Below are 17,063 nucleotides of genomic sequence, written 5' to 3'. Positions count from 1 at the left end.
TAATTCCTTAATTCGATCAATAAAATTGACAAAAAAATTGACAAATTTGCTTTAAAAAATTGTAAGTTGTTCAACTTTATAGACAAGAATTTCCTCTGCATTTCACAACATGTGCTAATATGTTCGACCATACTATTTTTGTAACGAATTGGTGATTTTTTTTTTTAAATTGTGTGCATGTATTCTTAAGTAATTATAATGAATAGTGAGTCAGTTGCAAATTTGATCGCTAAAATACCGTAAAATTTCAGTGCTTTGCGTAAACTCTGCAACACAGTAAAATTTCAAACAATGGAGAACCCTGAATAAGTAACAAGCTACTAAAACTACTAACGTCTGCTAAATGTTGTGTGACGCGTCTAGTGTGTTGGTGTTAGTGTCTGTGTGCTTGTCACCTCTCAGCTTTCAGCCATCACCGCTGGCTAGCAAATGCGAAAAGGAGGAAGAAATTCTAATGACTTCCCCTGCCAGTTTTTGATTCTCCACAACAAGTCCTATGCGATGCCTCCACGTGGAAGCAGACGGATACTGGGTATCATTTTGTCCCAGGCTAAGTTCGCAAGGACGCACGGGAAGATGAGTCTCAAAAGCATTGGTAAACATCTCATATAGGATCTCTCCTGATCACAAACCCAATTTAGTAGTAGAATCAATTGATATAAGTGCTGGTTTTTAAAAGAAGTGAACCTTGTCATCTGTTCGTCCGTCCATCTGTAAACTTTTCACATTTTCGACTTCTTCTCAAGAACCACTGGGCCAATTTTGACCAAACTTGGTACCAAGCATTCTTGAGTAATCGGAATTTAAATTGTTAAAATGAAGGGCCAAGTCCCCTCACAAGGGGAGATAATTCTTTCAAAAGACAAAACTAGGGTGGGTCATTAAAAAACTTCTCAAGAACCACTGGCCAGAAAAGCTGAAACTTCTGTGGAAGCATCCTTGGGTAGTGTAGATTCTAAATTGTTCAAATCATGACCCCTGGCAGTTGGGCAGGGCCACAATGGCGAATCAAATTTTTACATAGAAATATATAGGAAAAATCTTTGAAAATCTTCTGCTCAAGAACCACTAGGCCAGAAAAGCTGAAACTTGTGTGGAAGCATCCTGGGGTAGTGTAGATTCTAAATTGATCAAATCATGACCACCTGGGGTAGGGTGGGGCCACAATGGGGAATCAAAAGTTTTACATAGAAATATATAGGAAAAATCTTTGAAAATCTTCTTTGTAAGAACCACTGGGCCAGAAAAGCTGAAACTTATGTGGAAGCATCCTGGGGGTAGTGTAGATCTCAAATTGTCTAAATTTTGATCAGTGGGGTAGGGTGGGGTCACAATATGTGTTACAAGGGGGAAATCTGGTAAAGAACAGAATGGTCAAAGCTTCTCAGGTGAGCGATGTGGCCCATGGGCCTTTTGTTTGTAAAATTTCACATTTTCATCTTTGGTCAAATTCAACGAAACTTGGCAAAGAGTATCCTTGGAATAATGCCATTATGGGATTTAAGTTTATTCAAATGAAGGCCCACTCCCTCTTCAAATGGAAGATTACTACAAATAAGAGAAAAATTAAGGACATCTTTTAAAAATCTTTTCAAGAACCACTGAGACAGGAAAGAGGCACTTATGTGGCATCATCCTCAGGTAGTGTAGATTCAAAATTAGTCAAATCAAGACCCCATGTTGGTGTCAGAATAGGGGATCAAAAATATATATAATACTGTAGATTCCTTATTTTTTGCGAGTAATTATCGCGAATAGGATTTTCACCGTCAAATCACAAGAATAATAATTCGCAAATGCATGATTGGTTAAGAGATTTTACATAGATTTCAGCGCCATAAAAATAAAGGCGAGTAATTTAATTTTGTGTGTGGTGCTTCTCACGAAATTACGCAAAAATTAATTCCACACACATATTTAGGAATCTACAGTATGTAGGGATATACTTTTTTTTTCTCAAGCCACAATTAGTTATATTGATAGCAAATCATCTTTTTTGGTAGTGAAGATTTCATTTTGTTCAAATCGTCTACCAGGAAAAGGTTTGGGCCACATTGGACAATCAAAGTTTTACATTTGATTATATTGGAAATATTTTTAGAAATCTTCTCAGAAACAAATATGTCATGACTGGTGATATGTATACGGTAGCATCTTCATGTAGTGTAGATTTAAGTTTGTTCAAATCATGACTCCCAGGTGTAGGGCAGGGCCCCAATGGTGGATCAAAATGGACAGGGGAATACTGTAAATCACTTTTTATTCACGAGAACTTTATTTTTACATTATTACGTGAGACGGTATGGTCGCGAAAATTTGATTCTCGCGTATAATATAATTCCTTAAGATTATATAGAGAGCAGTGACCACAATTTTGAAAATTTTGTCTCGCTAATGAAGAGTCATTGACTATGTCGCGAAAAAAAGGTGTCGCGAAAATTAAGTGATTTACAGTATATATACTGAAAGGAAAAAGAAACGCAGGGTAACATAATTTTCGATAAAAATTTGACCACATAACCGAAAATTATCCTTGAAAATTGGTCATTAGGGAAATTTAGTTACTGAGCATCAAAATCAGTATTCAAATGAATTACTACAAATAAGAGAAAAATTTATGACGTCTTTAAGGAAAACTTCTTTTCAAAGAAAACACGTGCAATTTGATAACGACGAGTTTGTCAACAAATCTTGTTGCATTATTTGATGCATATGAGGTATGCACATGTTTTTCAATATTAAGACACATATATGAATTTATTGCAATCTTGGCACAGTTTACAGAAGTTCAATGGGATCTTGTTTTCGAATTGCCTAATTAATGAAAAAGGCAACAGCGGTTTACTAAGCAGTCTTTTGAAAATTTTCCCCCATAAGACTTTTTACCCGTTGTCAGAGAGGGTCTGGAATGGTTTTCAATCAACCGTGACGATGACGATAACGCGAAACAGAGCCATGTTACGAACGGGATATTCGTCCTACTATCTCTTAAATCGCCACCTCACTACCATAAAAACAGCAATTTATAGAGTAGACGATTATAATCATTACATTCATACGAAATTTGAAAGAAAACAATTCCGCAATTTGGTTTTTTGAGCCATATTTACGGTTGTATTCCTCTCACTGGCGCATGCGCGCGCCGTTTCACTTACTTTTTTCGTGGTTACTCATGCTAAATATAGCCAGGGTTTGAAAGATAAACACTCTGATGAAATTCCATGCAAAGGAGAAACAAGACTCTGACAAATGCACGAGATAGACACTGAAGATAATGAGAGTTTACAATTATCACTTTTGGGGGGTATCGTCATTTGAGCTTCAATAACTCATGAATAATTAGTCATATTCATATGAGAACTTGGTTCTATCTTTTTGAAAGATGATTTTAAAAGGTAGATAGGAAAACTAAAAAGTATTTTAAGAAAAACAAATTTAATTCCCCTCAAAAGTTTACCCTGCGTTTCTTTTTCCTTTCAGTATAGGAAACGTCTTCTCAATAATACCAAAGCCATATATAGTCATATTGATATGGAAGCATCCTTAGGTAGTGTAGATTCAAATTTGTCCAAATCTTGATTCCAGGGGGCAGGGAGGGGCATCAATGGGGATAAAATTTTAACAAAGGAATATATAGGAAAAAATTTTATGTTCAAAAACAGCTAAGACATTGTTATTGATATGAAAATGTCTCCAAGTAGTTATTCAAGCCCCCTTCTCCTCTTCCTAAATTTTATACTTTTCAGTACTGGACTAATTTGTCATTTACTAGCCAATATGCTTAGGTGAGCATATTGCCCATTGGCCACTAGTTTATTTTAGAAATCTTCTCACTTGGTATGAAGTGCAAGTGATCCCCTTTTGGTGTCTGTTAATTTTTATCTTTTTAAGAGGAATACTTTTAAGGCTGAACAGGATCCTAAAGTTAGGAGGACTCCCTCTCTCGTTGAACTGCATACAGCAGCAGAAAGCAGGGTAAGATTAAGATTTTACTTCTTGTATCTTTGCTTGCCTATTGATGTTGGCTGTACCAAGCTTTAAAATCTGGACCTTCAATTGACAGATTTCAGTTCCCCTTTGATTCAGAAGAGGAACAGCAATAGAGGACCAAGGTCATTAATACAAGAAGAGTCTATTCCTGTCTGTGTTTTGCAGGTATTATGTTTCAAAAGTGGTAAGCAACAAGCTGCTTTTTACTGAAGCTTCTCACTTGGTATGAAGTGCAAGTGTTTCCCCTTTTATGTCTCTGTTTTATATTTTTAAGCAGAAGAAGTTAAGACTGACTAGGAATTCTAAGTGAGGAAGAGTCCCTTTCCCATTCCGCTGCAGCCATGAGGAGAATACTCGTAAGAATCAGACTTTACTTCTTTTTTACCTATGGAACTTCATCATGACCCACTTTAACAGGCAGGAGTCTTACAAGTATTTTTAGCTCACCTGAGCCGAAGGCTCAAGTGAGCTTTTCTGATCACATTTTGAAGGGGATTCAGGTTTCTTCAAATCAAGGGCCACGCCCTCATTCAAGGGGAGATAATTGGGAATTAATGAAAATTTGGTGGTATGCTTTAAAAATCTTCTTCTCAAGAACCACTGTGCCAGGAAAAATGAAACTTATAGGGAAACATCCTCAGGTAGTGTAGATCCAAATTTGTTCAAATCATGACCCCCCCCCTCCCCGGGGGTAGGGCGGGGCCACAATGACCGACCAAAGTTTTACATAGAAATATTTAGGAAAATTCTTTAAAAATCTTCTTCTCAAGAAATAGCGAAGCCATAATTGATCATATTTATATGGAAACATCCTCAGGTAGTGTAGATTCAAATTTGTTCAAAGCATGACCCCCGGGGGTAGGGCTGGGCCACAATGACCGACCAAAGTTTTACATAGAAATATTTAGGAAAATTCTTTAAAAATCTTCTTCTCAAGAATAGCCAAGCCGTAATTGATCATATTTATATGGAAGCATCCTCAGGTAGTGTAAATTCAAATTTGTCCAAATCATGACCCCCGGGGGTAGGGCGGGGCCACAATGGCCGTCCAAAGTTTTACATAGAAATATTTAGGAAAATTCTTTAAAAATCTTCTTCTCAAGAATAGCCAAGCCATAATTGATCATATTTATATGGAAGCATCCTCAGGTAGTGTAATTTCAAGTTTGTTCAAATCATGACCCCCGGGGGTAGGGCGGGGTCACAATGGCTGACCAAAGTTTTACATAGAAATATATAGGAAAATTCTTTAAAAATCTTCTTCTCAAGAATAGCCAAGCCATAATTGATCATATGTGTATGGATGCATTCTCAGGTAATGTAGATTCAAGTTTGTTCAAATCATGACCCCTGGGGGTAGGGCGGGGCCACATTGGCCGACCAAAGGTGCTCAGGTGAGCGATGTGGCCCGTGGGCCTCTTGTTTAGTTAATTCTTTCTGACATATCTTTGTCCTCCCTACTCTAAAGTAACTATGCTTTCCTTGCCTTGCGCCAATATTCCACCTTATTCCTAGCTATCATAACCTTATTGTCTTTATTTGCTTTTTGATTTTCAAGCTAATAATGTTGTAATGATTATGTTCATTTGAATTTCTGTGATTATTACATTGCTTTTTATTATTGCTTATCTTCTCTCCATCCAGTATTTTCAAGGCATTTGACAAGGGAAGAGGACCAGTGCTGACCAAGTGAAGAAAAAGAAGAGTCTATTGCCAAGCTTTGTACAGCAGCCAATATCTGATTAAGGAGTGGGTAAAAAGATTTATTTTTTGCAATTTACAAATTTTCTTTATACACTTATCAAATCATAGGTCCAGGGGGATTTACTTCTGCTGCACAACAGCAAGACTGTGTTGCAATAACAATAGGGCATCCCGAGGATGTGTTGTTTCAAATTAGGTTACATCATGATCCCTTTGGACTAGGATTAGTAAAAAAAATATGAATTAAGAATTTTTCTTTTGATGACAAAGTCAAGGTGACTCAGGTGAACATTTTGTCACAAGGTATTTTTGTTCATGTTTTTTTCATTACCTTTGGATTTCCTTTGTTAACAAGTAGAAGATGAGACTGATCTCAATCAGTTAACAAGAATGTGGAAAGTAAGGACTTACTACTGTCTAACCTAAACATTGATGGTTAGTCAGATCAGATGCATGTAAAGCTCTAGACCTTGCATTATGTGAATTAGAGGAGATTTTGACTCTCTCATTGCTTGGATTCTTAGTGTCTTTTTGTTAATAGGCAGACGGTTATGCTGGCATTGATCCTGTTTCCAAAAGCAGATCAACATGATTCCTCAAGACTCCAAAGAGATCAACTATGGGACCTGAAAATAAAGGTAAGACACATGTACAAGCTCTGCAAAATCCTTCTATTCTGTAAAAATATGTTAGCTATTTTTCATTTATTAAGATTTTATTAATATTTATGTTGAGTCCTTGTGATTTCTTTTTTTACAGGCAGACTGCCATCAATTTCATGTTTCTTTGATAGCAGACAAATATGCTTCAACAATAGTGCAGAGAGTAATTTAAGGTTTGGACTGCAAGTGATGGACACACTAAATAACTCAACTCAAAGAATTCAATGGATAGTGCTGAGTACATTATTATATATCTACAAAGTGATGGGCACACTAAATAGCTTAACTGACAGAATTCAATGGACCGTGCTGAGTACATTGTTATCTACAAAGTGATGGACACACTAAATAGCTTAACTCACAGAATCCAATGGACAGAGTTGTGTATGTACTAATATCTACAAAGTGATGGACACAGTAAACAGTTTAATTCCCAGGATTCAGTGTACCATGCTGAGTACATAACTCATTAAGGATAACTCATATGACATCCACAGCAGATCACTCAAAGTTGTGTTACTACATTATTGTACAACTTTTCATATACTACATTATTTTTTCTGAATGTTTTTTTTTTGTATCTGTATATTATATTTTTTAATTTAAAAAAGTTAAAGATTGGATTTTTAAGCAAAAATATCAAGAGAGGTAAATCAGTGCTTGTCTGAATATCTAAGCTGAAGAGAAAGGGAGGTAATTTTTTTTATTGTGAATCCTTGTCCAGAGCATATGCTTTCTCCCCTTGGTCCAATGTGGCTAATACTCCTCTCACAGAGTGCCACTGGTCAATGGATGTGTAGTGATCTTGAACAAAGTTTCTAGGCCAAGAGTCAAGGTTAAAACCCCTTTCAGTTACTTTACATTTTTATGTTCATTGCTAAAAGTGGGACCCTTTGAGATGGCCACCATCTCAATGATATCTAATTTTAGTTTGAAAATTGCTAGAAAAGATAAAGTGATCTCATTGTAACATTATTATTTTTTAGTGTTTTAGATTATAAATAAATATAACAATATGCAAAATCTAAATTCTTTTATATTTTCTCTCCTTTGATTTACATAGCAGACCTTGCAGTTTTTAGCTCATATGAGATTTTCTGATCACCTGTTTTCCGTCGTCCATCCGTCTGACTGTCCATTCATCTGTAAACTTTTCACATTTTTAGCTTATTCTTGAGAACCATTGGGCCAATTTTGACCAAACTTAGTACAAAACATCCTTGGGTAGTGGGAGTTTAAATTATAAAAATAAAGTCCCCTTCCGAGGGGAAATTGTCAAGGATGGGGTCATAAAAAAATCTTCTCAAGAACCACTGGGCCAGAAAAGCTAAAACTTCTGTGGAAGCATCATGGGGTAGTGTTACTAGTGTAGATTCTAAATTGCTTGGATCATGACCCCTGGGGATTGGGAAAGGTCAAGATAGGTATTAGGGGGAAATCTGTTTAATAACATAATGGCCAAAGTTACTCAGGTGAGTGATGTGGCCCATGGGTTTCTTGCTTATCTAATTTAGTTTTATCTTTGTATGCAACACTTTTTCCTTCTTTTAGTTGTTACTGAGGTTCTAAGTAATTTAACTTTTTAATGAAATATTTTTCCTTGTCAAGTTCTATACGCATGTTCTACCTCATACACAAGTAGTATATGAAGATTTTCTAGATGTTTCATATTTTTTCAATTTTTCTTGAAAAGCATAACTGATGTACATGTAATTGTAAAAACTGTGTTTGTCCCTTGTGATACATGATTAATTTATGTCAGTTTGAATTTATCATATATATTAAAATACACTATTATACAGTCTGTTTGTCATGGAATTAAACTTGTTGAGTTTTTATTCCACCTCTATAATTGAAGATTTGGGGGCATATTTTGATAAACTCACAGTCTGTCTGTTTATGTGTCTCCAAATTTACTAATTTTTACTACCCATGGCCATTCCTTTTGAACTTTTTTCAACCTTTAAGTTAGACTTTGACCTACTTTGGTAAAAAAAAAATGATGTGAATGATTAGTGCTAGGGCTTTCATACTTCAAATGTGTATTCCTTGTAATGAAACTTCTCCTTTTACCCCAAACAAAGGAAGTTTTAGGGATATATAGGAATCACATTGTCTGTGAATGTAATTTTGTCTAGGCTCTAACTTTGATATATGGAAACATTGGAAGCTTATACTTGTTATAGAGCTTGATTGTAATGACCCGACAGTGAGTCCTGATCTGACACAAGGTCATTCCTGCAAGTTCAAGGTCACTGGCCTAAAAGTATGAAATTTTTGTCTAGGTCATAACTTTGTAGAAAGAATCACTGGAAGCTCAAACCTGGTACGGGGATTGCTTATGACCCAAAAATGTGTCATGATCTTATCCAGTCATTCCATTTAGTTCAAGGTTACTATTAGAAAAAAGGTATGACATAACTTGACTTTGTAATGGAGAGTCAGTGGAAGCTCATACTCGGTACAGATATTGCTTATGATCAAAGAATATGCCTTGACCTTTATCCAAGGTCATTTTGGCGATTTCAAGGTCACTGGTAGAAAAAAGAAAATTGGTACAGGTATTGTTTTTGAAATAAGGAAAGTTCTTATTTTAATCCAGTGTCAATGCAGCAAGTTCAAAGTTACAGGCAGAATAGTGTAAAATTATTTTTTTAAGACTTTAACTTAACAATGTAGAAATACTAGGAGCTCGCACTTGATACAAAGATTGCTCATTGGAACCTGATACAGGTACTGTTTATGAACCTAAGGAGTGTCATGACTTTAATTCGAAGTCAAACTAGAATCTACATTACCTGAGGATGATTCCATATAAATATTACTAATCATGGCTTTGAAGTACATAGCAAGTGAAAGGTTGGTGGTATAAGAATTAAAAATTATGACAAGCCTTTACTATCTGATGGAGAAATACCTGTACGTATGCACGACGATTCACTTAAGTTTACTAATGATCAAAGTATATGTGAATTTTGACTAGTCTCAGTTTTTTTGGCAAGAAATTGAAATGAAATGGCAAATTGAAAAAAAAAATCATTTTGGACCAATCCCGATCAAAATAAAACCATAATGAATAAAATAACAAATTATTGCCTTCTTTATTGTCCCCCGCTTTAGCGAAAGCGAGGGGAAATTAAATCTCATTCATCTGTCCGTCCATCACAAAAACTTTAACCTTGCCCATTATTTTTGATTTAGTGTAGCTATGACTTTTATATTTCACTTGTGTGTCCCTTGTGAGAAGACCTTTCTTTGGGTACCACCATATTTGACCTTTTGACGTAGACCTTGGAGTTTGACCCACTTTTACACAAAAAATCCAAACTTTTACTTTGGCCATGTCTTTTGAATAGTAGAAACTAGGAATTTCATATTTCACATATGCATTTTTTGTGTCAAGGCCTTTCATTGGATACCAACAATTTTGACCTTTTTACCTTGACCTTAGAGACCTATGAAAAAACTTTTATCTTGACCATAACTTTTGAACGGAAAGGGCTAGGGCTATCGTACTTTACATATGTAATCCTTGTGAAAAGACCTTTCATTGGATACCAAGAACTTTGACCCTTTGACCTTGACCTTGGAGATTGACTTACTTTTCCAAAACTTTTACCTTGGCCATAACTATTGAACAGTTAAGGTTAGGGTTTTCATCCTTCACATATGTATTACTTGTGACCTTTTTAAAGAAATCAACAACTCAGATCCTTTCACCTTGGAGTTTGACCTACCTTTCAAAAATGTATCCTTGGCCATAACTTTCTTTTGAACAGGGGGGTGGGATTTTGTATTTCACAATCGTATTTCTTGTCTGAAAACCCTACTTTGGGTAATATCAAATATATTTCATTTGAATTAAGAAATGTTAAATCTTTGTTATGTTGCCATACGAGGTCATCTGTGTTTCAAAAACACATCTTGTTCCTTATATTGAGAAGAGATATGGCTTTCGTATTTGACATGTTCATTACCTGTGCCGAGATATTTCCGAGCATACTATGATTTCTTACCCCGTGACCTTCACGATTGATCTTATTTAAAAAAAATCAACTTCAGTGATTATTTCTAAATAAATGACATTTGATAGGGTGTTCATATTATACACAATGTGTCATAAAAAAATGACATCTCATCCACAAATACACCGAAAGCGGGGGACCACAATTCTTTGAATTTGCTTGTTTCTAATAAGTTCTTAATGTCGTTCAAATAGGAGAAAGGATGTGTTAAACTAATATCTTACTCGGCGTAATGCAACTATGAAAACGATAAAAGAACACTAACATTATCACGTTAATTCGGAAAATTTAGTCGTTTAAATTTGAAAGTTGTGTTAATTAGCTCAAAATGGCGAACGCGTGTCTTTCATAAAATACTCAAAATGCTTTTTTTTTTTTAAATTTTGAGTCTTTCTGCAGAAAATAAAATGAAATTAATGGCAGTTTGCACTTTTAAATTAAAATAATGTTGAAATATTCATTAAAACTTTGAGGATAATGTTATTAATGACTAATGATTTTTATGACACGGACCTTTGTTTTATTACTTCTTTTATTAAGTGAGCTATTGACAACACATAGGCGTCGGAACCGGGGGGCTAGGGGGGGTCTTAGCCCCCCCACTTTTTTCCAAATATATACGTAGTGTAGACATTGAACATATCTTCGTAGGTTTAGCCCCCCCCCCCCCACTTTCCACAGGTACGTCTTAGTATAGGTTAAAATGGGGAAAGTGGTGGTGTTTGGAAAAAATTTTGGTACCGAAGTTCGAACTAACCCCCCACCCCCACCCCCCCCACACTTACACTTAGCCCCCCCCCCCCACTTTCAATTTGCTTCCGACACCAATGCAACATCTACGAAGAAAGTTTACCTATTACCCGTTGAACCATGCTTCTTTTGATATAAAAAGTTAAATCAAACTATTTTTTGTTATTTTCAACTTAAGGAGTATTGCGCATTTATTGTGAGTGAAATTGATGAAGATTGTAGAATTCAACATGTTCAACCAAGCAATAATTTATTACTCAAATATAATCAAACACTTGCAAACAAATTTCAATTTTGTCATCTGCGTTATTCAAGCTTTTTTCTTCCTCGACATTTTCTCTTTCATTTTTTCTCTCCTTTTCTTCTGCTTTCATCTTCATTTCTTCTAGTTCTCTCTGAATTCTTTTTTTCTTCTTTAGTTTGTTAAGCTTCTCTTTTTTCATCTTCCTTCTTCTTTCTCTCTTCGAAAGCTTCATTTGAGGTTATAACTGAAATGAAGCTTTTGTTTTTAGCTCTAATTGTCAGAGACCAGAAAAGCTTATGCGTTAGTAATGCGTTCGGCGTCCGTCCGTCTGTTTGTAAACAATTTTTCAAAATGCTACTCCTCCTTCAGTTTTGGTCTGATTTCAATATCACATGGCACAAGTAGATTACACTAAGATACATAATTCTGTGTATCGGTTTTTGATTTTGATGAACGGTGTTGGCATGGTAACTAAAACTAGAAATTTCTGTGAAATACTTTCGAAATGCTACCTCTTGGTCTTTGGTCTGATTTCAATATAGCTGCAGAACTGTAGCTCTCCGAAAAAATATATATTGACAGACTGGAGAGCTACAGTGCCACCTAGATAGAACGTTCTATCGTTAAAATGATATTGTCCTACGGACCCGGTTTAACGATAGAATTCGTTCCGTGTATTCGTAATATAGCAAAAGAAACATGGGCGATAACTCGTACTCACTATAACTCAGTGCATTTACTACGAACAATATAGAGAGTTCCGAATGTAAACATTGCAGGCAAATTTGAAGAGAGAGAAAAACTTCCCCGCGGGTCATGATTTGAACAATTCAGAATCTACAGTATACTAGGATGCTTCCACATAAGTTTCAGCTTTTCTGGCCCAGTGGTTCTTGAGTAGAAGATTTTCAAAGATTTTTCTTATATATTTCTATGTAAAACTTTGATTCCCAATTGTGGCCCAGCCCTTCCCCCGGGGGTCATGATTTAAACAATTTAGAATCTACACTACCCCAGTATGCTTCCACATAAGTTTCAGCTTTTCTGGCCCAATGGTTCTTAAGAAAAAGATTTTCAAAGATTTTTCCTATATATTTCTATGTAAAAATTTGATTCCCAATTGTGGCCCAGCCCTTCCCCCGGGGGTCATGATTTGAATAATTTAGAATCTACATTACTTACCGCAGGATGCTTCCACATAAGTTTCAGCTTTTCTGGCCCCGTGGTTCTTGAGAAGAAGATTTTCAAAGATTATTCCTATATATTTCTATGTAAAAATTTGATTCCCAATTGTGGCCCAGCCCTTACCCCGGGGGTCATGATTTAAACAATTTAGAATCTACACTACCCCAGGATGCTTCCACATAAGTTTCAGCTTTTCTGGCCCAGTGGTTCTTGAGATGATATTAAAAGATTTTTCCTATATATTTCTATGTAAAACTTTGATTCCCAATTGTGGCCCCGCCCTTCCCCCGGGGGTTCATGATTTGAACAGTTTAGAATCTACACTACCCCAGAATGCTTCCACATAAGTTTCAGCTTTTCTGGCCCAGTGGTTCTTGAGAAGAAGATTTTGAAAGATTTTTCCTATATATTTCTATGTAAAAATTTGATTCCCAATTGTGGCCCAGCCCTTCCCCCGGGGGTCATGATTTGAACAATTTAGAATCTACACTACCCCAGGATGCTTCCACATTAGTTTCAGCTTTTCTGGCCCAGTGGTTCTTGAGAAGATGATTTTAAAAGATTTTTCCTATATATTTCTATGTGAAACTTTGATTCTCTATTGTGGCCCCGTCCTTCCCCCGGGGGTCATGATTTGAACAATTTAGAATCTACACTACCCCAGAATGCTTCCACAAAAGTTTCAGCTTTTCTGGCCCCGTGCTTCTTGAGAAGAAGATTTTCAAAGATTTTTCCTATATATTTCTATGTAAAACTTTGATTCCCAATTGTGGCCCAGCCCTTCCCCTGGGGGTCATGATTTGAACAATTTAGAATCTACATTTCCCACGGATGCTTCCACGTAAGTTTCAGCTTTTCTGGCCCAGTGGTTATTGAGAAGAAGATTTTGAAAGATTTTTCCTATATATTTCTATGTAAAAATTTGATTCCCAATTGTGGCCCAGCCCTTCCCCTGGGGGTCATGATTTGAACAATTTAGAATCTACGCTACCCCAGAATGCTTCCACATAAGTTTCATCTTTTCTGGCCCAGTGGTTCTTGAGAAGATTTTTTAATGACCTTACCCTATTTTTGTCTTTTTTTTTTTTTTTTGTTTAAATTTTTTTTATTATCCCATCATATATTAAAGTACAATGCTTAGTGCCAGGGTTGGGGCCCTGGATTCACTATGCTTACAGGGTTACAACACAAGCTTATCTTATGATAGGATAATTTTTTTTTTTTGTTAACCCTTTCACTCATCATTCACTACAAAGGCATGCATATGTCCATATCAGTAGCTAACAAAGATATTATCAATAGAAAAAATACACATCTGAAAACTACAATTCTGTACTTAATAGCATTTATACAACTTAATCTACATACATAATTTTCGTCTTAAAATGTTATCGCATTCCATCGTTTTTTGAAGCTGTCCATATCTCCATTTTTCTTATAAATATATTTCTCACAATTATAGTAATATACAATTTCTTGTTTGACTCTCTCAAAAGATAATGTATTTTTCTTTAGTTTGGTTCTATAGATATACTTTTTAATTATACATATTACTAGATTAAATATATTGTTATATTTGTAATATTTTCCCAACAGAACATCAACCTTATTTAGATTTATATCAAGTCCAAACTTTTCTAACATCCAATTCAAAACATTTTCCCAAATTTCTACAACAAACTCACATTCCCAAAAGAGGTGGCACATTGTCTCTGGATCACAGGCACCTGGGCTGAAGTATGGATAATACCCCCCCCCTTTTTTTTATGAAAAAAAAATGTAAGAATGTATAATATCTCAAAAATATAAAATTTCCCCGTCAAACACATCTATATGTCGTTATATGCAAGCAGATTGTACTTTTTCTCACGTTTAAAGAATGGCCTTATTCGGTATAATAAAAATACACAAGGTAAGAAACAAAAGTTGTAAACAAAAGGGGAACCCCTATTTCGAGACAGATTACCAAGGTAATAATTAATGTTACCTATCATAATTTTGCAATCACTCTGTCTGGGAGATGTTCTTTGATTAGTCTCTTTAACCTAAACCCCGCTATTAGCGTTTGATATGCCGTAATCAGACGATTTATTAATCGGATACATAAAATTTTCTCCATTGGCAGCGTTGAAGGAGGTTTTGGAGCTGCTTTTCTGATTGGCTAATTATAATACAGTTTAAATATCTAACCAATCAGATAAGGCGAAACAGAAAAGCAGCTCAAAAACCTCCTTCAACGCTGCCAATGGAGAAAATTTTATGTATCCGATTAATAAATCGTCTGATTACGGCATATCAAACGCTAATAGCGGGGTTTAGGTTAAAGAGACTAATCAAAGAACATCTCCCAGACAGAGTGATTGCAAAATTATGATAGGTAACATTAATTATTACCTTGGTAATCTGTCTCGAAATAGGGGTTCCCCTTTTGTTTACAACTTTTGTTTCTTACCTTGTGTATTTTTATTATACCGAATAAGGCCATTCTTTAAACGTGAGAAAAAGTACAATCTGCTTGCATATAACGACATATAGATGTGTTTGACGGGGAAATTTTATATTTTTGAGATATTATACACTCTAACATTTTTTTTATTAAAAAAGGGGGGGGGGTATTATCCATACTTCAGGTGCCTGTGCTCTGGATGCGTTTTACACAAACTACATAAGTGCGAGTCAGTAACACCAATTTTGTATAAAAATGTATTTGTGGCTAAAATTCTATGTACAATTCTATAGTGGAACCATCTTAGCTGTATATCATTTGTTACATTAAAGAACAAAATATTTTGTTTTTTCCACCAAAAATCATCAACATTTAAATCCAAAATATTCTCCCATTTAATTTCACTCTTTGGTTTTTTGTATTTTTGACTAACAAGAATATCGTAGAAATCTCTTGCACCTTTCTTGCTTTTTATAATTACTTGTAAGAATTTTGGGAAAAAAGGCTGGTTTCTTTGAATTGCCATTTGATCATAATTCAATTGTAATTTTTTTATACAACTCAGTATTCCTAAAAACAAGGTGAATGGTACTTTTAAATCATATAACTTACAAAATTCTTGATAATCCAACAAAGTACCATTTGTATCATAACCAGAAGTCTCTGTCGAGACTGAAGCTCTACTGGTTTGTACTTATAGCAAAAGAAGAGAAAAGTACTTAGGCAGTTGGGAATTGAAACTTTTCAACAGCAATTAATAGAAAAATGATCCTTGATTTCGTCTCTTTATGTTTTAGTGTAGTCTACTTGCATGCCACATTACATTATAATCAGACTAAAACTGTATTTAAAGTAGCATTTTGAGTGTATTAACCAGAAATTTCTATTTTTAGTAACCGTGGCAACACCGTTCATTGAAGTGAAAAACTATATACAGAATTATGTACCTTAGTGTAGTCTACTTGTGTGCCAAGTTATATTGAAATCAGACCAAAACTGTAGGAGGTGTAGCATTTTGAAAGAATTTCACAGAAATTTCTATTTTTAGTAACCACAGCTACACCATTCATCGAAATCAAAAACCGATACACAGAATTATGTATCTTAGTGTAGTCTACTTGTGTGCCAAGTTACATTGAAATCAGACCAAAACTGTAGGAGGAGTAGCATTTTGAAAAAATTTCACGGAAATTTCTATTTTTAGAAGCACGTCAACACAGTTCATCGAAATCAAAAACTGATAAATAGATTTATGTACCTTAGTGTGTTCTACTTGTGTGTCAAGTTATATTGAAATCAGACCAAAACTGTAGGAGGAGTAGCATTTTGAAAGAATTTCACAGAAATTTCTATTTCTAGTAACCACGGCAACACCGTTCATCCAAATCAAAAACCGATACACAGAATTATGTATCTTAGTGTAGTCTACTTGTGTGTCAAGTTATATTGAAATCAGACCAAAACTGTAGGAGTAGCATTTTGAAAGAATTTCACAGAAATTTCTATTTTTAGTAACCACGCAACACCGTTCATCCAAATCAAAAACCGATACAAAGAATTATGTATCTTAGTGTAGTCTACTTGTGTGCCAAGTTATATTGAAATCAGACCAAAACTGTAGGAGAAGTAGCATTTTGAAAGAATTTCACAGAAATTTCTATTTTTAGTAACCACGGCAACACCGTTCATCGAAATCAAAAACCGATACACAAAATTATGTATCTTAGTGTAGACTACTTGTGTGCCAAGTTATATTGAAATCAGACCAAAACTGTAGGAGGAGTAGCATTTTGAAAGAATTTCACAGAAATTTCTATTTTTAGTAACCACGGAAACACCGTTCATCCAAATCAAAAACCAATACACAGAATTATGTATCTTAGTGTAGTCTACTTGTGTGCCAAGTTATATTGAAATCAGACCAAAACTGTAGGAGAAGTAGCATTTTGAAAGAATTTCACAGAAATTTCTATTTTTAGTAACCACGGCAACACCGTTCATCCAAATAAAAAACCGATAAACAGAATTATGTATCTTAGTGAAGTCTTCTTGTGTGC

At 35.2% G+C, this 17,063-nt stretch overlaps 1 protein-coding gene and 1 long non-coding RNA gene across 3 annotated transcripts in view; one reads left to right on the top strand and one right to left on the bottom strand.

Moving 5' to 3' along the window:
* LOC134276000 (uncharacterized) overlaps window positions 1-17,063 on the bottom strand; it is a 226,467-nt gene that overhangs the window by 47,436 nt on the left and 161,968 nt on the right. The gene's annotated exons all lie outside the window — the stretch shown is intronic.
* On the top strand, window positions 5,644-7,136 carry LOC134275996 (uncharacterized). 2 transcript variants are annotated; one of them, XR_009993961.1, is made up of 3 exons: window positions 5,644-5,739; window positions 6,236-6,332; window positions 6,454-7,136. It is a non-coding gene; the product is annotated as an uncharacterized LOC134275996 (long non-coding RNA). The 2 variants fall into 2 exon arrangements; XR_009993960.1 differs by having other exon boundaries at window positions 5,644-5,743.

Source organism: Saccostrea cucullata, unplaced genomic scaffold, assembly GCF_032062105.1.
Source record: "Saccostrea cucullata isolate Sc308-1 unplaced genomic scaffold, CSIRO_AGI_Scuc_v1 ctg937, whole genome shotgun sequence".
In the NCBI taxonomy this organism is placed as follows: Eukaryota; Metazoa; Mollusca; class Bivalvia; order Ostreida; family Ostreidae; genus Saccostrea; species Saccostrea cuccullata.
The sequence above is the reverse complement of the archived record's forward strand: the minus strand, read 5'-3'. Positions and strand labels throughout refer to the sequence as shown.